The sequence below is a fragment of the Schistocerca serialis genome, chromosome 2, assembly GCF_023864345.2.
Source record: "Schistocerca serialis cubense isolate TAMUIC-IGC-003099 chromosome 2, iqSchSeri2.2, whole genome shotgun sequence".
NCBI lineage: Eukaryota > Metazoa > Arthropoda > Insecta > Orthoptera > Acrididae > Schistocerca > Schistocerca serialis.
Window position 1 is genome coordinate 798003317 of NC_064639.1, and position 23384 is coordinate 798026700.

Consider the following 23384-nt stretch of genomic DNA (forward strand, 5'->3'; position numbering starts at 1 on the left):
TTTGTAGACCATATTTCATTAATTGGCTCCGTGTCGTAGACAACTAAACATTGATGTCACGACGACACTGTTCCAAGCGAGTACCGTGCCAGTGACATAAAAAAATTTCGCCACCATAACTGGCCCAACAAAGAAGCAGCTGCGGCAAGGTTCAGATCCCCATCGCAGAACAGTTTCCTGTTTGACATCCCAAGTGTCTAAGGAATGGAGAGCATGAGATCCTCTCGCCTGATGGTGTCGTCAAAACAGCTAGTTCACGCTGAGCTATCTGAGAAACCTTTGCTTATGCATAATCATTTCCAAGGTTGCACCGAAAAAGATAAACACTAAATTACACTCCAAAAGCTTTCGTCATCCCACTGATCACTCCCGCTACGTCACACTCATCAAAGTTAGACAATGGTACGTCATCTCTGTCGAAGGAGCGTCTGGTAGTCTACGTTTCATACTGTGTCGTCACAACATAATAATCGCATAAATATGTATCGATTTTCATTGACCGGGTCGTTGAATATAGTTGAACTATAATCAACATCAAATCAAGAATTTGGAGGCATATTTTTAGCAAGGGAAGGTATGAGATGGACTGGAAATCAATCACTATCAAATCAAAAAGCCAAATTCGTCATAAGCTGTTCACTGTCACTAGGATTACAACCCATAAAATACCAACGAGAACAGCAGAGTCGTAATCGTAGAGTACTGGATGGTGCGTTGAAAATTGCGCCATAGATGCTACATACTGTGAAGGGGTGGCGCATATCGCAACAGAGGAACCGTCCAGTTGGACCACTGTTCCGTCTTGTGGAGGCCTCTGCAAGCCTGGCTGCCAGATGGCGTAATAATCCCCGCACCAGGAGCAGTCGCAGCAGATTGTGAACATGTCAGCTTTTTCTCACAAGCAACGTATCATCTGAGTCCCCTTTCTCCTTTCCCTCAGACATTAGTTGCGTTTTCTTGGGCTTCTGGTGAGATCTTTAAAAATAAATCTAAAATCTAGTGGTTGTCATAATGTTTTTTGTTTTGTTTTGTTTTATAAGGGGCAGTCAAATGGAAACGAGAGAGATGGAAAAAAATAAGTAAACTCTTTATTGTTTCAAAAGTAGCCGTCGTATCTGTTAACACATTTATCCCACTGTGAGGCAAGGCAATCAGTGCCTTCGTGGAAAAATGTTTGCGGCTGCCTACGGAACCATCATTATACCCAATATACCCATTATTATCTTCGTCTGAGGCAATCGCCGGGCACGAATGTCTTCCGGCTGGACTGCAAAAATATAGAAATCGCAAGGGGAGAGATCCGGACTATATGGAGGATGAGTAACCGCTTTCCATCGAAACTTCTGCAGCGTACTCGAGACAACTGTGGGCAAGTGTGTTCATGCAACTGAATGATGTCGTTTCTACTACATCGCAGAAGTTTCGTTGAGTAGCCCTTACGCATACTCCACTCAGACCCGATCTCTCCCTACGCGATTTCAATATGCTGGAGCTCTCCAGAAAGACGTTCGTCGCCATCGATTTGCTTCGGTGGAGAGGAGCACGTCTGGGTACAATCGTGGTTCCGCCAAACGTGGATATAAGCGCATACACGTCTCCAGTCAAGAGAGCATCACGAAGTATCAATAGTATCAGCAGTACCCCAAGATGGCATCAGGGCTTAGCCGTCGCCAAGAAGAGCGAGAATTTTCTACAAGTGATCGATGTTTTCATTCACTGAATTCAGAAACGGACCAAAGTTAAAAGGCAGATTAGTGCAAGTTAATACTTAACTGCTGCGATGAGTTATCCTCAGACTACGGTTAAAAATTATGAAGTAACCTCCGCAGATAGTTGTACATGTTAAGGTGCCTCTTCCAGGACCGGATAATGCGCCGGTCCTAGATCGTATCCGCCTGGAGACTGACGTCGAGAGTCTGTGTGCCTGCCAACCTAGTTATGGTTTTTAGGCGGTTTCCCACATCTCAGTGGTGAATGCCAAGCAGGTACCCCATTCCGCCACAGTTACACGTTTCACAATCATTTAGAAAATCTTTCGATCATTTTCACGCGCATAACAACACACACAGACAGATGGGGTACACATCTTACATCCTGGGGAGTAATTGGGTGGCGACAGGAAGGGCATCTGGCGACTCCTTAAATAACCATGCTATGCGGGACGAAGGAGCAAGAAAATGAAATAGACATTCAAGTATTATGAAGTTACTTTTAATAAAATATTGTAAATTGTTGCCAAATTGTATTGTTTACAGTTTTTCCGTAGTTTTCCTAACCTTGTTTGGCCCTGTAACGAGACTGTACAGCTGCTTCATGCAAGGAAGTCACTTAATGACAACAACTAATTTTGGTGGTAGGGGGGGTTCTCTTCCTGCCACCTATTGGTGTTTCGCGCCAGTTATATTTGATTAACAGAACAATACCACATTTTCATTCCGCTGTAACAGTTGCGGTGCGTCCATAGTCACCGCCAGCACGATCGTAGTATCTGTATTCGGCGCCACCAGAAAGGGGGCGAAATGAGGGCGCCATCTTCGATCGCTGCCAGCAATACATCTGACCGACTGCTCTCAGCTGCACGCTGCCAGTGTGGTCACACCTTGTCTCGCTTCAACCATGCTCTGCGAAGGTTCCGCTTACAGCAGGGGTCGCCAACAGTTCGACTCGCGAGCCTTGCCATGGCCCTCAATTTGGCCGCACATTTTCCTCACCACCACGACACGCTGTCTGGGTGTGAGGAGGGGTAAGAGGGGGAACGCGCCGCATTTAAATATCAATGTAGTCGCATTGCATGGTTTCATATTCCACATTTTTCGACAACATAAATCACAAACAAAACAAATTTTCAGAATTATTTGATTATTTCCATAGTTGTATTTTATTTTTTATTGATTGCATGTTTTGATGAAGGATTGTTAAGTCTGTGAAATGCTCCACGTTACTCTTTCCAATGATTTGTTTTTCTTTGTGACATCTGGTATATGTGATATTTGAGGTGTTAAAATCTATAATGTGAGCGATTGTTTTAGTATTTTTTAAAGTGCTGGAGATACGCTTTAGACAGGGGAACCTGGATTTATCCTAAAAAAGACCTACTTTTCCTACCTATGACAACAGGTATTTGACCATGTGTGACCCGAGATCCACCCCCTATACTTTCATGAATCAGCTGTACCAATCATCCCTTCCAGTCCTGTTTAGGTGTAGGCCATACCTAGTGAAACCCCATCTGTTGATAGTCCCGATGGGCATCAGAGAAACATGAGCAAAGTTCGCTGTCCTGAGAGACATACCTAACACCACATTGATTCGCCTCACAGCTCCATCAAGGTGTGGTCGATCATGACGCCGGAACAGCTCAACAAAGTGTACATTGGTGCCATGAGTCACGGAAGCTATCTTGTCCAGGTCACCACCTGTGCCATATTCACCATCCCTGTCCAAACTGTTTCCCGCCCCACCCACTATCACTACATGGTCCTCTTTTGTAAAGTCCTTACATGAAGACCCTAGGTCCTCTATCACATGACTTAGCCCTGCATTTGGCTTGAAGATACTGGTGGCCTGGTACAGTGCGCCTAAATTTTCCTGTAACTGAGAGCCTACACCTCGCACATAACTACTACATAGCAGCAGCACTTTCTTCTTCCTAACACTTTGTACATTCCTAGGCTTCTTGGCCTCGGTTGAAGTGCGCTGCACATTTTCTGCTCCTCGTTCTACCTGAGGCTCTTCTCCACTTAACTCTGGCAGTGGTAGATACCTGTTTTTGGTGTTAATGACAAAACTGTCAGATCGCGTTCTCTTTCTCCCTATCCTCCTACCAGCTGCCAGTTCCCAACCACCCTCCTCCCCACTATCTCCCTTGATCCTTATGAGTTCCTTCCTTGCTCCCTCCAACTGTGCCTCAAGGGCACAGATTTTCCTTCCTTGTTCCCCAATCAAAATGTTCCTACTGCATTCTCTGCAGTTCCAGGAGAGAGCCCCTTCTGTTCTCCCAACATTGTCCCCACTGCATCCCCCCCCCCCCCCCCCCAGTGAAAATATTTCCTACAAGATTGGCAACAAATCCCTCTACCTTATAACAGCTCCCACATTTCTCACTCATGGTCGGTTTCGAAAGAATAATTAAGTTTAAAGAATGTTTTAAATTTGTCAAGAACGCGAGATTGGCTGTGGGTAAACAAAAATCGACACAAAGGTCTTACGTGCGGTGTTTTTTTTTTTTTTTTTTTTTTTTTTTTTTGTACTGATATAGAGATGCAGTGAGGGAAGAATGAATTTAGACCTAGATCGCGTCTATCTAACTAGTAAACAATACGAAATGTGTTTGTTAAATACGATTTAGAAACGTTTAATTGCACTTTTATTGTGACAATAGAAACTGATGAAACTAGAAGTAGTCTGTTTTAAACGAATTTTACACTATCAAGAAAACTTGAATAGAATTTTTTGTGTTTATGTCACGCAAAATTTCGGGTTATGTCGCGATTATCGTGACTTCAGCTAAAGAACAAGTTTTTTCAAGAACAAGCGCTGCTGGGACGCTAATATTCAGTTGTGTGACACGAACGGACACTACAGCAAGTATACAAAACTAAGAAATTTTAAATTTGACAATATTTCCTCTTAAATAAGTTCTTTTAGCGGACGAAGGAAAAAACCTGTGACCTCACCCGGCGACCATCTTGCCATCTTATAAATATATGTAATATAAATATATGTGAATGTAATTATGTGATATAAATATATGTGAATGTGTTTATATGTATAAATTTGTAATGACCAAGGAAATGATCTTTGTAGATATACTTGTAGTAGCATAAGGGTATTAAAACTCCACTGACGTGCACCAAGTGACTAAACTATAAGCCCCAAGGTAAATAAGGCTACTGTATACTGTCTCCCTGAATAAAGAGACTTATTTCCGACAGTATACAGTAGTGGGGCATTTGTGATAAACATTTTGCATTTCTTACTTTTATGTTTTCGTCTTCTTTAAAGAGAAAAGATGAAGTGCTAGCCCAGCGTAGAGCCTGTGCCTACCGTCATGTATTTGCGATTTTCAGTTGTTGAAAAACGGACGAGTTTTTCTTGTATCAGTAGTAGGAAGGAAGGATTCGCGCTCAGCTGGTGAACGAATGAGAAGCACGCCATTTTTGTTTTTGCGAGTAATTGTAGACCGCCATTTTGGGGTCGCTGTGAATAAGTGAGGAGTATGTGTTTCATATGTGCACCGTTTAGAAAAATACAGTATTATTAACAGAAAGGTCGTGTGAGGTATTATTTCAAATAGTAAGATAATTACAACAACTGAAGCCCACCTGTGTACTTTGGAAAATTACGAAGATCCCATAAGCTCAGTAGGAACACGGTCAAGACTTCGAAGGTGAACACGGCGACTAGACGTAGCATTACAAAGAAGGATAAGCACAAATCTACAGTAGAGAAAGAAACTATTCCCCCCCCCCCTCCCCCCCTGCAACATAATATGAACTAATACGAACTATTTTCCAGGCATAGCTCAGCTTATTGTGCTTGCCATTCACGCCGAAAAGTTAATCTCATTAATACAATACGTTTTAAAAAAGCCACACATTTCAATATTTTACTATCATTTATTCCATTATTTTATTATATTATAGTTACTATTCTTCTGCTAATGTTCTTAGCGTGCATGAGTAATTGAGTGGTCTGCACCGCTGTTGTGTTTGTTGTGTGTTGTTATTGTAAATAATGAACGGTAGATACTATACTAATAGAAATAGATTTCAGAATCTTATTCCAGTGCTAAATATTGAAATAAGAAGCAGTTAATTTCCGTTTATAGTAATTCCTGAGTTAAAAAAAGAAAAAACAGATAATTTCCGTTTGAAGTAATTACTGGGTTTTTTAAAAACTTTTAGTCAAAGCCGAAAGAAATAGCTCTGTTGTACTGTTATAACCTCAGTAATAATGTACAACCTATTAAACTGGGCAGCATGAATTAAAATATAAAATATGTGTAATTTTTTAGTATAATAACTGAAACTTTTAATGTTATATTTTATAAATTATTTTACTTTCCATTGAACAATGTGGGACAGAAATACAAAGAAAATATAACGTAGTTGTATATTGATGTATTAAACGCAAGGGACTGTTTAACTTTTTAAGTTGAATTTTACATTGTGGGAAACTCAGCAGTCAGTAGTTAAATTTTAGGAAATTTTCAAGGAAAGTAGTTGAATATTGATAAACACAGTCGAACAATTTATGTGTGCAACTGAAAAGATACTAAAAATTTGTGTGTGATATGGAAGAGAAATCATGCGGTGGTAGTGTATTTGATTATTAGCGGCAACATCAAATTAATCTGATAAACCTGTCACAGGAATGTTGTTAGATGAAAATATTTCCACCAAGCTATGCGTCACATGAAATTTAGTGTTTATTATTATTATGTATACAGGGAAGGTTATAATTTATAGCTCAAACTGGCCAGCTCATACCTATGGGATTTTTGCTCCAAATATGAATCAGATTTTTCACCTCCCTCTACCGGCATCACAGTACTTGAGGTACATGTCATACTCCTCCTCTCAGATATGCCCCTCTTCTTTAAAGCACACAATTTTCCTTTCGCACTCAGGGATAAACTTCAGAGCAACCTCTAATGCTTTCAGGATGAGGGCGTCATGACCCCAGTTCTCAACTGTCAGAGGGCAACTTCCATCACCATTGTAAAAAAACTGGATGGTTTGCTAAGGAGTTGTGGAGACTTCGAAACGACGATTAACGCCCAGTCCGTCACAGATGAACGCCCAGTCCGTCACAGATGCCTGCCCTATACCTAAAGCAGAGAACATCATTGTACAACCCTCTGGCGGCAAGATTTCGCAAATATTAATTTGTGTGACACATTTCTCCAACTCCTTCTATATCCAGCATGAGAAACATCTTCGCCATCAACACTCCATTTCGATTTTTTCTGGTATGATTGGCATTGACAGCGCAGCGACTATCTTTGGACTCTACTTAAAGCGTCTTACATGACAGATGCCAGGGCCAGCCAACTAGTTAGACGGCGTTATTGGTGAAAATGCTCGAGATTTAGCCACCGATCACGACTCCTTATTTGACATGCTCTAGCGGGCTAATCTCAAGTGTTACAAGGACATATTTTTTTATGCAACACAAGTAAAATATTTGAGACGTGTTCAGTGCATCAGGGGTACAGCCTGCACTGCTCTCCATCCAGGCTGTCCAAAAACTCCCTGGCTCCAGTAACACCAGACAATTAAAATACGTGCTTCAACAACTCAGCTACTACAGAAAATTAATTCCATATACGGCAGCCACCACTGAATAATTCCATCATATGCTGTGCAGAAATGTGGAGCTGGACTCTCACATGTGATAAGACTTAACAGGATTTCAAAGAAGCTCGTCTTCATCCCATATGTCTCATGGTCCATGATCTTTCAATGCCCTTCATTATAACAGCAACTGCATAGGACTATGGTTTGGGAATGGGCCTATCCCTTGAGGTTGGGCAGGTGGACTATACTACTGCTTTTATCTCGAAGACATTAACACAATCGGAATGAAATTACAAACAGAAAAGGAAGCCCTGACTACTACATTTGTCCAATAGAGTTGGACGATTATGTAAACAGTAGACATAATCATAAACTTCTTTCCCCATTGTTAGAAGCCAACTCCGACATTCCAACACGAATGGTTTCCTATGATGGGCATTGTTCCTAATGGGATACACCTATGTCTTACAGTATAGGGCCATGTTGTAATTCGCCAATGGAAGTACCCTCTCATGGCTAATCTTGGGACAAAACCTGGAGCTAATTCTGCTTCCACATGGATACTGAAGCAGAAGAAGTAGTTGCCAACTTTCCATTGGATTCAGCAGACGTCGCTCGCCGAACTTTAGACGAACTAGTGATCTGGAAACTAATTAAATTATAGAACAATGGTTAGCCAGCAGGCCACAAACAATTGGACCACCTGCAAGTGCAAGCCTATTCGTATCCCCAAAATTAACTATCTACTCTCAATGGCGAGCCATTGCCTCATGAGGATAATGATCAGTTAGTTAGTTAGTTACGTGTTCCATTGATCAATAGCACGGAAAAACCGTTATGCTGTGGAACGTGTCAAATGCACAAGAAATGCGCACAGGAAACAAGTACTTTTTTTATTTACATTATAGTGTTATACCTAAATATTTCTATTATCTATCCCATTCCCTTAAATGGCACAAAATGCACATATTATATCTCCAGATTTATTTACTCATATTGAAGAATTCATCTATGGTATAGAAGGAGTTGTCAAGGAGGTATGATTTCAATTTGTTTTTGAAACTATTACTGCTGTCTGTCAGACACTTTATTTCATCTGGTAATTTATCAAAAAGTTTTATAGTAGCTTATTTTACACCTTTCTGTGCCAAAGATAGGTTAAGTAAAGGATGGTGTAGGTCTTTCTTTTTTCTGGTATTGTAATCATGAATGTCGCTGTTGATTTTAAACTAGTCCATGGTATTGAAAAAAAATTTCATTACTGAGTAAATGTACTGTGAAGCAGTTGTAAGAATTCCTAACCTTTTAAACAGATTCCTACGAGATGTGCGACTATGAACCCCACACATTATTCTAACTACTTTCTTTTGAGCAGTGAATACCTTTTGCCTAAGTGTTGAGTTGCCCCAGAATATTATTCCGTATGACATCAGAGTGTGGAAGTATGCAAATTATGTTAGCTTACTAAATTTCTACATCCTCACAATTGGCAATTATTCTAATTGCAAAAGTTGCTGAACCTAGTCGCTTTAGGAGATTCAAAACATGAATTTTCCAATTAATATTCTCATCTATATGTACACCCATAAACTTAGTATGCTCTACCCTGGCTACTGACTTCTTTTGATGCGTTATGTTTATTGAAGGAATTATACTTTTTGCAGCAGAAAATTGCTGGTGGTTCCACAAGACCTGAGGCAAAGCATCTTGACGCTCCTCCACACAGGATGTCGGAGAATAGTCCTGACCAAACGACTAGCTCACCAAAATGTATATTGTAGACGTACTGACGACGATATTGCTAAAATGTTTCCAGTATGCACCACCTGTTAGAGCGAACAGGCAATAGTTTTCCTGGCCAGATGCACTGTTACCATGGTCTCACCTCCCCTTAGACTTTGTGGACCCTTTCTTTGGATACTCCTGGTTGATGGTCATTGAGGGAAGCAGTGGTTTATCATAAGTTTCTTGAATGTCGCCGGCCACTGTGGCCGAGCATTTCTAGGCGCTTCATTCCGGTAGCGCACTGCTGCTACAGTCGCAGTTTCGAATCCTGCCTCGGGCATGGATGTGTGTGATGTCCTTAGGTTGGTTAGGTTTAAGTAGTTCAAATTATAGGGGACTGATGAACTCAGATGTTAAGTCCCATAGCGCTTAGAGCCATTTGAACGATCTTGAATGTCTCCAACACTCTCGGCGAAAACAGTCCATGCACTGGCTTGCATTTTTTCCACGAAGCAGATCTCAGAATCCATCGTGGCAGATAATGAGTCGCAGTTTAACCTGCTGAATTTGGCACTTTTTGTTCAGAAAATAGCATTGTGTGGGTGCACAATCCACCATGTTGTGGATGAGGCTTCACATTGTTCTTAACCTCTTACCACTCTTACCCACTAGCCCAGTCTAAAACTGCATGGTAGGCTGCATCGTCTCCAAATCACGATTATTCATCCAACTGTCCTTTGCTCCAAGACCTGGTACTTGAGCCATAAATGATACTTGCTACAGGATGAGGTTGTTGCAGATGACGCTGTGATTTACTATCTTAGAAAGTCTTGTGACAATCAGAAAAAACAGCAAAACGTTTTAGACAAGATATCTGTATGGTGAGGAAAGGGACAATTGAGTCTAAATAATGAAAAGTATGAAGTCAATCATACGAGCACTAAAAGGAATCCGCTGAATTTCGGTTACACAATAAATCGCACAAATCTAGAGCCTGTAAATTCAACTAAATAGTTAGGAATTGAAATTACGAATAACGTACGTTGGAACGATCACACAGATAATGCTGTTGGGAAAGCAAAACAAAGACCGCAATTTATTGGTAGAACACTTGGAAAATGCAACAGGTAACAGGTGTGCTAAGGAGACTACTTACACTACGCTTGTCCGCCCTCTTCTGGAGCATTTTTGTACGGTGTGGGATACGCATGAGATAGGACTGACGGAGGAATCGAAAAAGCTGAAAGAAGGCAGCTCGTTTTGTATTATCGCGAAATAGGGGAGAGAGAGCCGCGGATATGACAGGCGAATTAGGGTGGCAATCATCAAAAGAAAGACGTGTTTCGTTGTGGCAGGTTCTTCTCATGAAATTTCAATCAACGTTCTCCTCAGAGTGTGAAAATATTTTATTGCCACCCACCTAAATAATCGGTAATAAAATAAGGGAAGTCAGAGCTCGCACGAAAAGACTTATGCGTATGTTTTTCCCGCGCGTTGTTCGAGAGTGGGACGGTAGCTTGAAAGTGGTTCGATAAGCCATCTGCCAGGCACTTAATTGTAGGTGCTTCACAAGGAGGCGAGCAGGATTATGTACCGCATTTATAACTTTTTCAAATGTGAATCTGAAAGGGAAATTCCTACTCCTGACTGAATACCCAAGAACGAACTGCAGAAGTACTTGTCGGCAAGAGAACTGCACAGAGATTAGTAAACGAAAGTGTCAGGGCTGTAAGACTCTCAGGAAAATTTGGTTTCTTGTCGCCTGGAAAGCATCGAAATCGCAAGAAACTTGTAACATCAATGGATGGTTTTGATAAAGATATTTTAAAACTCTCTGTGTTTGAAACGTATATAATTAAGGGATAATGGATATCACAAAACTTTTTACAATTATACATGAGCAAATTGTCTTCAAAGATATCCCTTCGTAAGTGCAAACATTGGTTTCAAATATGTTAAGAAGAGAGTTTTTAATTGAAAGAAGGTGCAGTAAGAACAACATCCCTTATGAAGATGCATGATACAAGAGAAGGAGGTAGTTCGACAGTGAATTGCCTTGATGAAACATGGGTGAATAAGAATCATTTCATGACTACCTGCTGGGAAATGAGTGATGCTACTGGTGGTTTTAAAATTCCCATAGGAAAAGGTTCTGGGATAATTATTTTGGATGCAGACTCTTCTTCTGGTTTCACTCCTGAGAGTAAACTTGTATTTAGGTGTAAGAAAAATGGCCGTGTCTACCATTCGGAAATGAACGCTATCACATTCGAGAAGTGGTTCATTGAATAATTCCTGCCATATCTTGCTTCGAAGTCGGCCATTGCAATTATCACGCCAATTACCATTCAGCTGGTGTAGAGGAAACACCAAATACAAGCACCTATAGACCAGACTCGTGCCCAACTCCTGCAGCTCTTTCATTTGTATAAGTCACCCGACAAAACGTACAATCTCTGCTTGCTTTCACGTGGATGTGGTCACACAGTTTTGTGTTTACCCACTTATCACTGTCAGTATAATCCGATAGAATTAACTTGGAAACATGTTAAAGGCTATGTGGGAGGAAAGAACCAAACAAATCAAAGCATTGAATTTAATAGACACAGAAACGCTTGTGCGTGAAGCAATAGACAACATCCTCCTATAGCGTGGTCACACTACATGCGGCACGCTGAAAAGTTTCAGAAAGAAGATTGACAGGAAGGCGAAGATAGATATAAGCTTTGAATCTGTCATCTTAAATTTACAATCAGGTGGTTCTGACGTGTACTCGGATAACGGTGACGATGGTATTACGATGTAAACTTTGGAACAAAGTGAAGTAATAATATTTCTTGGTTATAAGACTCGGTTTTAAAAATGTGTTTTTCAACATATCAGTGGGATACATAGTATGTGAGAACTTCATACCCTTTCCTGATTAGGAGTTTTTAACCTATGAAGTGTTCAGACTATAATGTTCAACACACTGCCCAAGGAGAAGCTAAGCTTTTCCCACCTTGTTGTATGCTCTAATTAATGCGACCGGATAAATTCGTCAAAAACTCCAGTATTTCGACAAGTAAACCCATGTTGTTTTCAAGGCACGAATTGGAAAATGCCTTAAAATGCAAGGGAGGGTTATCTGTCGTGATATCGGTGGTTTTAGACGTTATCTGTCAGCATTCTCTCGAGTTATTCGCAGAAGATGGTTAATTGTTTCCTTGTTCACTCGAAAATGGTTCAAATGGCTCTGAGCACTATGGGACTTACATCTGAGGTCACCAGTCCCCTAGAACTTAGAACATCTTTAAACCTAACCAACCTAAGGACATCACACACATCCATGCACGAGGCAGGATTCGAACCTGCCACCACGGCCGGCTGTTCAATCGATTATGGATGCGGTCTCTCACTGAATGTCGAATGAGTTAGTTTACACTCATAATGCCTTTTGGCATCGAAAAGTATGATAACATATTGAAAATTTTCACGCTAGTCTTTTTCATTATACTTTGCTACGAGTAATTCTTCTTTAAGTACAGTGAGTTGCATTGAAATGCCGTAAACACGCATTATACACACAAAAAAAAAAAACATGTGAGGTAGAATCAGCTGTCAAGCAAACGTCATGATTTCGGTTTGAGCTTGAAGATAATTTTGTTATGTATTACGTTTTTACTTATAGTACAGTACAAAACGCTATAAGTACCAGTTATTGCGAACACTCTCGATGATCTTGTCGTTAGGACAGTCGTCATTTTGAGGAAAATTATACTTGATGTCTTCACAAAGCTGCATCACCTATTCTTCGCTTCCGACGTCTCATAGACAATAGCTGTGGAGTGTGGCGTAACGTCAAGACGTGATGCAAGATTTCTCTCATGAAGACCATTGATCAAATCGGTTTTAAAATGTATTATTCTCATTACAATGAATGTAAAATACGATCTACTAAAGGCAAATGAACCTGACTGTTGTCCTCAACAACACAGTCTAGCATGACGGACATTGTTTGCCCACTCTGCCGCCACGCATGAGCAGACTTCATCACCTCCGCGCTTCCCTATCGTTCCGCCTCCATGCGCGGAAGCGCCGTCCTACGTGAAGCCGGCTGTCATAAACTCGTTCTGCTTGTTTACCGGGGCTATTTCGTCATTGCGCATCCAGTTGCGAGGCCTCTATCAGAGTATGTACGGAGTGTCAGTGTTAAGGAGATGATAGAAAACATATTTCAAATATTTAAAGTTTTCTTCAGTTTGCCGTCACAGATCGAGGACTTTTTTATACGTGTTGACTAATGGCGTCCATTCGCCCACATAAGCATCCATTGAGAACATTTCATTGCAGGTTACATAATTAAAACCCATGTAAAGTTAATTACGATGGTTCGTGGTCATCGCTTGGCCTACATGAGGAGCAAAGTACAACTCGTCATATATCGTGCAGCTCACATGGATTCAATAAGCTTATGGAACCAGCCCACAACTAGCGAAAAAATGAATGTGCAGGATTGTACTCAGTCTTGGATACCATTCGGGTTAGAGCACAAGTTGGTAACTTTTTTTCTTCAAATGGCCATTCCTTTTACTACAAGATTACTGACATTTCCTTTGACACCACGCACTGACATCTGCGAGTGAAACCGCCCCAAAAACAGTTATCTCTGATCTAAAAGTCTTACATAGAAAATAGATCCTCTAAAAGTTAAATAATGTCAGGATCTTAATTCTGTAGATGAAGAAAACTGGAAGCAAAGACAAGGACACCGTAGTTTGTAACAGTGAAAAAAAATTGACTTCAGTCAATTGTGATTGTTAGGCGAAAACGCTTTCAGAGTAAGGTAGAAAGGAACTGCACATCAATCAAGTGTATTTAAAATGTCATGACTGAAGCAAAGGCTTCATGCAATATCATGCAATATTAACTCGTTCTCATCTAAAATGCACGGCCACTTTATGGTGCACTCCTATCATTGAGAAATAGGATAATTCAGATAGACGTTTGGAGGTCATAATTAAGGATGTGCGTGTATGTTTCTCTCATCGAAACCATTGCTTTTTTCTCGCTCTCTTCGCAGTTTAGTTTTGGATGATATTTGGGCTGACGCTTTCACAGTATAAATCACAAAAACTTGTTCTTATGTCGTACATCCGTACGATGTGCAACGTTACCAATGCGAAAATCCGCTCTTTCAAGGTGATTAATGCAAAAACATGTCGCTAGACATAAACCTATGTTTGTAGCCTGTGCAAGTTATCTTATCACAGCAAGTGATCCAACTTCAGTTTTTCACTACATTACAAATATCTACTTCGAATTTACTGTTTAAAAGAAGTCACGAGAGAAGAAAATAAGGAAGAAAAAAATTCATTGTCTGGTGCTTTCATGGTATTCTGACCATAAATCTTGCCGTAATTATAATATGTTTCATATCACTCATTTAAAATTACGCAAGATACAAAAACGTGAATCGTGCACAAATAAATAGAAAACGCAGATGAAACCGTAGAACGAAGCGAATGGGCATGATGGAAAGCAGAAGGCAGTTTAGGGCTTTAATGAGTTTTCACGAGGCCTGCTTATCAGGTAGTCATGCACGTTTGCCGGAAATCATTATTTTGCTCAGGGTTTATTTCTGGATGTGAACTGTGAGAAAACATACTGCTAGGGACAGATTGAGTCAAGCCAGTCACACAGACACTTAGTGGAATTGCATGCCTGATTATATAATTGCTTTACCTATGATTGTCGACTGTTGGTGGTACATGGCTCTGAGCACTATGGGACTTGACATCTGAGGTCATCAGTCCCCTAGAACTTAGAACTACTTAAACCTAACTAACCTAAGGACATCACACATATCCATGCCCGAGGCAGGATTCGAACCTGCGGCCGTAGCAGTCGTACGGTTCCGGACTGAAGCGCCTAGAACCGCACGGTCATCGCGGCCGGCGTTGGTGGTACACATTTTGGTTACATGTCTATACTAGAATTGACTTTGTTTCATATCCAACTTAGACTCGAGATAACCAGCCACAATCTGCAGGATTTTATTATATATTATTTTTATATTATATTTTTTTGTAAAAGAAAGCTATACGACAGATATTAGTAATCCTATGAGACCCTCTGGCAGTCAGCGACTGTTGGAATATAGCACCCTAATCTAGAAAAGGGCTGTCCTCATTCCAAGCACAGCTTTGTAAATACGTAATAAAAACTGATGTATGGCCTTTGTACTTATTGCATTAGAGTGACCGTTAAAGGGAAAATGTTAAACATCTTCGAGACGTCTGTTTCTTCCTTTTGTGTACTAGACACACTACAAGCTCCATTGGCAAAGTAAGGACAGACATTTGAAAAGAATGGAAAGTGTAATTGTGATTGTATCCTCCCGTCATGTTTCTGCATAGCCATTATTTCCTCTTAAATACGTTTAAATTCATGAATACAATTTCTTGGACTTCCAGCGAAAACAGCGTCATTTGCAAACAGATAGATTTATACACGTTGTACAAAGTGTTTCCGTAAGAGTATGAAAAAATGTAACAGGACATTGAGAATGCTGCACTGAACAATTTGGGTTAGGAAACGTGGGGTCGAAGCCAGCTTAAGTAGCTATGGAAGTAAGCTTATCTATCGCTTTGTCTAGCTTTACTGTTTTCCAGCTAGTTTACAACTAACATGTGCACAAGTTTACACGTAGTGTGCTGTTTATTTACATGTACATTCTTTATTTCGTGGAAGGAAATAAGGAGGACGAGCCTGATTACTAGGAAGTCATGAGGCAGGTTTTGCTTACTTTACTTGTCCATAAGATAGCTCTGCTGTATCTATTTACATTGTCCCATGACAAAATGTGCTGTGGATCAACGACAGATCCATTCATTACTCAGTGCTATTCAGTGACGTCCAGTACAGTGCGGTGGAACAGTGGCGGTACAGTTTCGCAGAATTTGCTGACATGCGCCTTGTTTATGGCGAAGTACGTTGCAATGCTCTCGGTGCTGATGTATAGGGAACGATTTCCTAACATGCATCATCCGTCAAGACGAGCGTTTATTTCTCTCGTCCGACGAATGCAGGAGACTAGCTAATTAAATGTGAATGTCGTGTGACTAGGGCCTCCCGTCGGGTAGACAGTTCGCCGGCTGCAAGTCTTTCGATTTGACGCCACTTCGGCGACTTGCGCGTCGATGGGGATGAGATGATAATGATTTGGGCAACACAACACCTAGTCTCTGAGCGGAGGAAATCTCCGATCCAGCCGGGAATCGAAACCGGGCCATTCCGTCGCGCTCGTCGCTCAGCTACGGGTGGCGGGCACTGGTCCATTGGAAAGAAGAAACGTGGAACCTGGCAACATGACGATCACTCGCACACTCGATTTTGAAGAAGAGGTGCTGGAACATGTGTCAACGGACCCCACGACCAGTATCCGTCGTATTGTACGTGAAATGGGCGGTGCACATACTAGCGTGTGACGAATACTCCAGGAACAACAAAATGGCTCTGAGCACTATGGGACTTAACATATATGGTCATCAGTCCCCTAGAACTTAGAACTACTTAAACCTAACTAACCTAAGGACATCACACAACACCCAGTCATCACGAGGCAGAGAAAATCCCTGACCCCGTCGGGAAGCGAACCCGGGAACCCGGGCGCGGGAAGCGAGAACGCTACCGCACTACCACGAGCTGCGGACTCACGAGCAACCATTACACCCATATCACCCACAACATGTCACGCTTGTGACTGACTTTGCACCAGGGGTCGCATTATATCAATGGATGCTGCAACAGTGGATTGATCGACCATTTTTCCTCCAAAAGGCCTTATTTGATCGTGATGGCATTTCGAACAGCAGGAATAGAAAGGTTTAGGATGAGGAAAACGCACACAGTGGTGTAGGGTCACACCATCAAGTACGTTTTGCTGTGAATATTTGGGCCGGCAATGTAGGCCACAATCTCATTGGGCCATATCTTCTACCTGGCCGTCTAAATGACCATCTGCACTTGAGGTTCGTGCAAAGAGATCTAACTGATCCTGAATTGTTGGAGAACGTACCCTTGTCTGTTCGTGAAAGGATATGGATATAACATGACTGTGTATCGCATCACCATAGTGTGGATGTTCGCAACCATCTCAATGCTATATTTCGTGGTCGCTGGATTGGGAGGGGAGGTTCGTCGATGTAATGCTTGCATTGAGGTTATGGCCGTCAGTTTCAGCAAAGGTACACATTTTGTAAGGTACAGATTATGGTATTTGCAGATAACTATAAGAACGTCAGTAAAAAAAGTACACAGTAACGTGATTTTATTCATATTATCTCCTTAAGCTGGCTTCTCCGACCCCAGGTTCCCTGCCTCAAATTGTTCAGTCCTGTTAAACTTTTGCACTCTCTTACGGAGACAAGCTGTATTTATGCAACGCACAATATACAGGGTGGTCCATTGATAGTAACCGGGCCAAATATCTCACGAAATAACGATCAAACGAAAAAACTACAAAGAACGAAACTCGTCTAGCTTGAAGGGGAAAACCAGATGGCGCCAAGGTTGGCCCGCTAGATGGCGCTGCCATAGGTCAAACGGATATCAACTGCGTTTTTAAAAAAATGAACCCCCATTTTTATTACATATTCCTATAGTACGTAAAGAAATATGGATGTTTTAGTTGGACCACTTTTTTCGCTTTGTGATAGATGGCGCTGTAATAGTCACAAACGTATAAGTACGTGGTATCACGTAACATTCCGCCAGTGCGGACGGTATTTGCTTCGTGATACATTACCCATGTTAAAATGTACCGTTTACCGATTGCGGCAAAGGTCGATATCGTGTTGAAGTATGGCTATTGTGATCAAAATGCCCAACGGGCGTGTGCTATGTATGCTGCTCGGTATCCTGGATGACATCATCCAAGTGTCCAGACCGTTCGCCGGATAGTTACGTTATTCAAGGAAACAGGAAGTGGTCAGCTGCACGTGAGACATCAACCACGACCTGCAAGAAATGATGATGCCCAAGTAGGTGTTCTAGCTGCTGTCGCGGCTAATCCGCACATCAGTAGCAGACAAATTGCACAAGAATCGGGAATCTCAAAAACCTCGGTGTTGAGAATGCTACATTTGCATCTATTGCACCCGTACCATATTTCTATGCACCAGGAATTGCATGGCGACGACTATGAACGTAGTGTACTGTTCTGCCACTGGGCACAAGAGAAATTACGGGACGATGACAGATTTTTTGCACGCGTTCTATTTCCTGCGTCTACCGATGTTACTACAAGATGTTTCACTGCATGACAGAATGGCGATGTACTTCCAACATGATGGATGTCCGGCACATATCTCGCACACAGTTGAAGCGGTATTGAATAGCATATCTCATGACATGTGGATTGGCCCGCACGTTCACCGGATCTGACGTCCCCGGATATCTTTCTGTGGGGAAAGTTAAAGGATATTTGCTATTGTGATCCACCGGCAACGCCTGACAACATGCGTCAGCGCATTGTCAATGCATGTGCGAACATTACAGAAGGCGAACTACTCGCTGTTGAGAGGAATGTCGTCACACATATTGCCAAATGCATTGAGGTTGACGGTCATCATTTTGAGCATTTATTGCATTAATGTGGTGTTTACAGGTAATCACGCTGTAACCGCATGCGTTCTCAGAAATGGTAAATTCACAAAGGTACATATATCACATTGGAACAACCGAAATAAAATGTTCAAACGTCCTACGTTCTGTATTTTAATTTAAAAAACCTACCTGTTACCAACGGTTCGTCTAAAATTGTGAGCCGTATGTTTGTGACTATTACAGCGCCATTTATCACAAAGCGAAAAAAGTGGTCCAACTAAAACATTCGTATTTCTTTACGTACTACACGAATATGTAATGAAAATGGGGGTTCCTATTTAAAAAACGCAGTTGATATCCATTTGACCTATGGCAGCGCCATCTAGCGGGCCAACCGTAGCGCCAACTGGTTTCCCCCTTCAAGCTAGACAAGTTTCGTTCTTTGTAGTTTTTTCGTTTGACGCTTATTTAGTGAGATATTTGGCCCGGTCACGATCAATGGACCACCCTGTATAATACAGCAATGTTTACACACAACTACTCGTTTCCAGAGCAATGCTCTCATCATCTGGCTGTCTCTGTTGGTATCATATTTGTCTCGCCTGCTGAATTGCAAACGCGTTAGTAAAGTGCTGGGATAGAAACAGACTATTGTCTTTGATGACGAATACAGACTCAAAGAACAAAAATTTGTTTCATAATTTTGCAGGTGCAGGACTGTGCCGGTAACATGTGAATGAGGTGTGTTTTTGTGACACGAATACTGTATCTCACCACCAAAATCACTTTAGATGCTTTCCAATGGCACATCAGATTTCTAGTATTGATTCACAACGAACATGATACTAGGTGATTCTTTCTGGTTCAAAGAAAGACGGGAAAACTACACTCATCTTGGTACCAAGACATGGCCTTACACCAGTTAGACGCCACACAAGGGGGTATCAAAGTATCCAGATACGTTTCGAGAGTAGTGTTGCAAGCACCTGACACCACTTAGCGCATGGAACATCTGATAGGCGTCCTCTCATCAAGCCATGGCGAGGCATCAGCGTATTCCACCCTGCAAAACTCATTGATTGACTCCTTGGTAGGGTGACTGTGACAAAGCGCTCGAGTTACGTATTTTCAAGTAACATCAAAATCAGCTGTTGGCTACTTAACAGCAATGCGGGAAGCTAGTATCTCCACCCTATGACGAAAGTAGCAGAGCCGAAACTGCATTCTAATTTCCAGATGTACCATCCCACTCACTGTGGAGAACGCTAGTCGCTGAGTGATTACGTCTGGTACCACCACAATGAGAAGAAGGAAGTATGTGGTATAGCATAAAGAGTAATGCCCTTAGGCATTACGTAAACTATTCCAAAGAGTTAACAATGAACGTCCCTAAGTTCAATAAAGTTGATATTAAAATAATCGAAAACAGCTTTAGCCATAAAATTTGCGAGTAGGATACATTTCACAGCATTAATCGCGACTGCTATCCAGTAACACTGCAGTAACGGGATTAATCACAGCTGCCTTACCTTAGTTCCCTTCGAGCGTAAACACCTCTAACCAGCAGCAAGCAGCTGAGCAAACTGACGCGCAGATCGTACTTAATCGGCTGCTGCCTGCCGATGCCCGTTTCAGGGAAAGAGCCTTATCACCTGTTAGACATCGCCGAGATACCGGAGAACAGTGCACAGAGCATAAATTCCCAATGCAGCTAAGCAATCTTACGTAGCAATAATATAGCTTCCTTACCGACCTACTGAGTCTCGTGGTATTTTGACGTATGAGACATCCCAGGCTGTGGTAACTGTGAGTAGTCTACACCTGCATCTACATTTCGCACCGAACGTGGTAGCGCAATGGATAACACTCTGGACTCCGAGACAGGAGGACGACGGTTCAAACCCGCGTCCGGCCACCCTGATTTAGGTTTTCCATGAGTTCCCTAAATCGCTTAAGGCAAATGCCGAGATGGTTCCTTCGAAAAGGCATGGCTGCTTTTCTTCTCCATCCTTCCCTAATCCGAGCTTATGCTCCGACTGTAATGACCACGATGTCGACGGAACGTTAAACACTAATTCCTCCTTCTCTATTACATTCCGCAAGTAACATTCCCGTATGTATGCTGTAATATCTCTGATTCTGTCGGCGTGGTCGTTTCACGAGACGTACGTGAAAGGAAGTAATAAAAATCTCGTCTGAGTAATCTTAAAAAGTACCTCTCGGTAATACACAGCGCCTTATAACACAAGAAACTAGTGCGTCATAATTCATCAGTTAATTAATTCTGTAATTGTAAAGTAATATCATATATATGTATGTACTTTATTAAATTTGTCAGTATTCACTACATAAAAACTGTAATATAGTTATGAAAAACTATTGAAAATAATATTGTAAAACATTTGAAGTAAAAACTATGGCAAAGTCAGGAAGTTCGTATTGTATAGGATACAAAGAATCTGTTTCATAGTTGAGAATAATATCGGTAGGGAAACGCTTGCACAGAGTCAATAGCAGAGAGAGGGAGTTGCCAGTCTACATCTACATCATACTCCGCAAGCCACCTAATGGTGTGTGGCGGAGGGTACTTTCGGCACCACTATCTGATCCCTCCAACCCTGTTCCACTCGCGAATAGTGCGTGGGAAGAATGATTGTCGGTAAGCCTCCGTACTGGCTCTAATTTCTCGAATTTTCTCCCCGTGGTCAATACGCGACATGTATGTGGGACGGGGGGGGGGGGGGGCGGAAGTAATATGTTGTCCGACTCCTCCTGAAAAGTGCTGTCCCGAAATTTCAATAATAAATCTCTCCGCGATGCACAACGCCTCTCTTGTAACGTCTGCCAGTGGAGTTTGTTCAGCATCTCCGTAACGCTCTCTCGCCAGCTAAAGCATCCCGTGACTAAACGCGCCACTCTTCGTTGGATCTTCTCTATCTCCTCTATCAGTCCTACCTGACAGGGATCCCAGATAGATGAAAAATACTCAAGAATAGCTACTTCTTTCGTGGATGAGTTACATTTCCTTAATCTGAGAGTCTGCTGTCTGCTTTCCCCACTATCTGTTTTATATGGACATTCCACTTAAGGTCGCTCTGAATAGTTAAGCCTAGATATTTTACGGCAGACGCTGTCTCCAGCTGTTTGTCATCAACAGTGTAGCTGTACAGTAGTGGATTTCTTTTCCTATGTATGCGCAATACATACTGTGGTGAAGTATGGACGCAAAGTGGCGATGCTCTAGGGCGCAATGGTGAATGTTTTCGAAATGGAGCCTGAAGCATGGCAAGGCGTTGTGAAATGGTAAGCGAGCACATGTCTGGGCGCATCACGAAATTATTGTGGAATATGAGTATTGAGTGGCCAAAATTATTAAAAGTTGCTCATTATTAAAGAAGAGTCTGTTGCCATGAATAGTCGTTACAAACTGTATTACGCCGCACCACAGAGGAGAATTGACCCAGCTGTCTTTCTAGTTACGTACACGCCTTTCCAGTATCGTAGTTTCAGTAGTTCGAACATTATGCTGTAGCTTAGTTCAACTATAAATATTGTGAGCGCTACTGATCATCCCAATTCATTAACCATCAGCATGGTCCTATCCTTTAGTCATTAGTCCATTAAGTGAATGAGATAAACTTATTAACTGGAAAGAAAATTAATCTTCATACATTTGCGGTTAACTTGAATCAAAAACTTCACGAAACCAGATTCATTAATATTTAGTGTTCATTGTGCATTGTAGTGCTCCTACTGCATCCAATCAGTAACTAAGTAAAGAGAGTGAAAAGTGAAAGTAACGTCAATACAAGTAAAATAAAGGGCATCTGATACGTTTACTAAAGTGACTTTTATAATTTTTATTGTGCCTTTGCAACAATTTCCTATGTCTCTGACTTTCGTAACATTAGCATTGTGAAACTGGTTGTTCCAAATTAATGAAGGCTTTAAGAACTTTTCTGAAGTAACATTTATCGCTATCCAAAGGTAGGACGTTTTAGTTATGTAGACAGCGTTCAGCGTCCTAGTTATAGTATTTTGAAAATTATAATGCTTCTTCGTTAAAATATAAATATTGAGTGCTAATGATTATCCCAATTCATTAACGATAAGTAGGATCTTATCCTTTCGTCGTTATCACTGAGAGAATCATAAGTGAATGAAACAGCTCATGAAACTAGGCAATGCTTACGTTGGCGTCTCGCTAGGCGAAAATGGAATCGACCTACAAGGCTACAAAGCATCCTATGTGGACCGGCCCATCGTCTTATCGCCTACAGAGAAGTGTTAATGAGTCTTGTAGGACAGCAGAGGAGCTGTTTGCTTGTGGAACTGATGCCGCGTGCTCGACACAGTGTTACATGATCGGAAACTTGTTGACACCATTTAGAGTATATGTTCGCAGTGTCACCTGAAAGTAAGGTGGAGTTGCAAGATTTGTCATGAGTCTAAACCGAACATTGGTGTGAAAATGTTACCCTTGGTAGGCCAGCTAGCTTTCTGTCGAGATTATTAGCTGTTTATGCACTGTTCAAAAAATGTTCAAATGTGTGTGAAATCTTATGAGACTTAACTGCTAAGGTCATCAGTCCCTAAGCTTACACACTACTTAACCTAAATTATCCTAAGGACAAACACACACACCCATGCCCGAGGGAGGACTCGAACCTCCGCCGGGACAAGCCGGCACTGTTCATTATGCTGTCAATGGGTGCAACGAGTAAAACACGTGTCATTTGCTAATTTGCCTGGATTCCGCCGTATTGCTTG

At 41.6% G+C, this 23384-nt stretch overlaps 1 protein-coding gene across 1 annotated transcript in view; it reads right to left on the reverse strand.

Moving 5' to 3' along the window:
- Positions 1–20180, reverse strand: part of LOC126456426 (uncharacterized) — a 73390-nt gene extending 53210 nt beyond the window's left edge. The window contains exon 1 of the mRNA XM_050092177.1: positions 20144–20180. The gene's annotated coding sequence lies outside the window, so the exon portion shown is untranslated. The remainder of the gene's footprint in view (positions 1–20143) is intronic.
- Positions 20181–23384: the final 3204 nt, after the last annotated feature.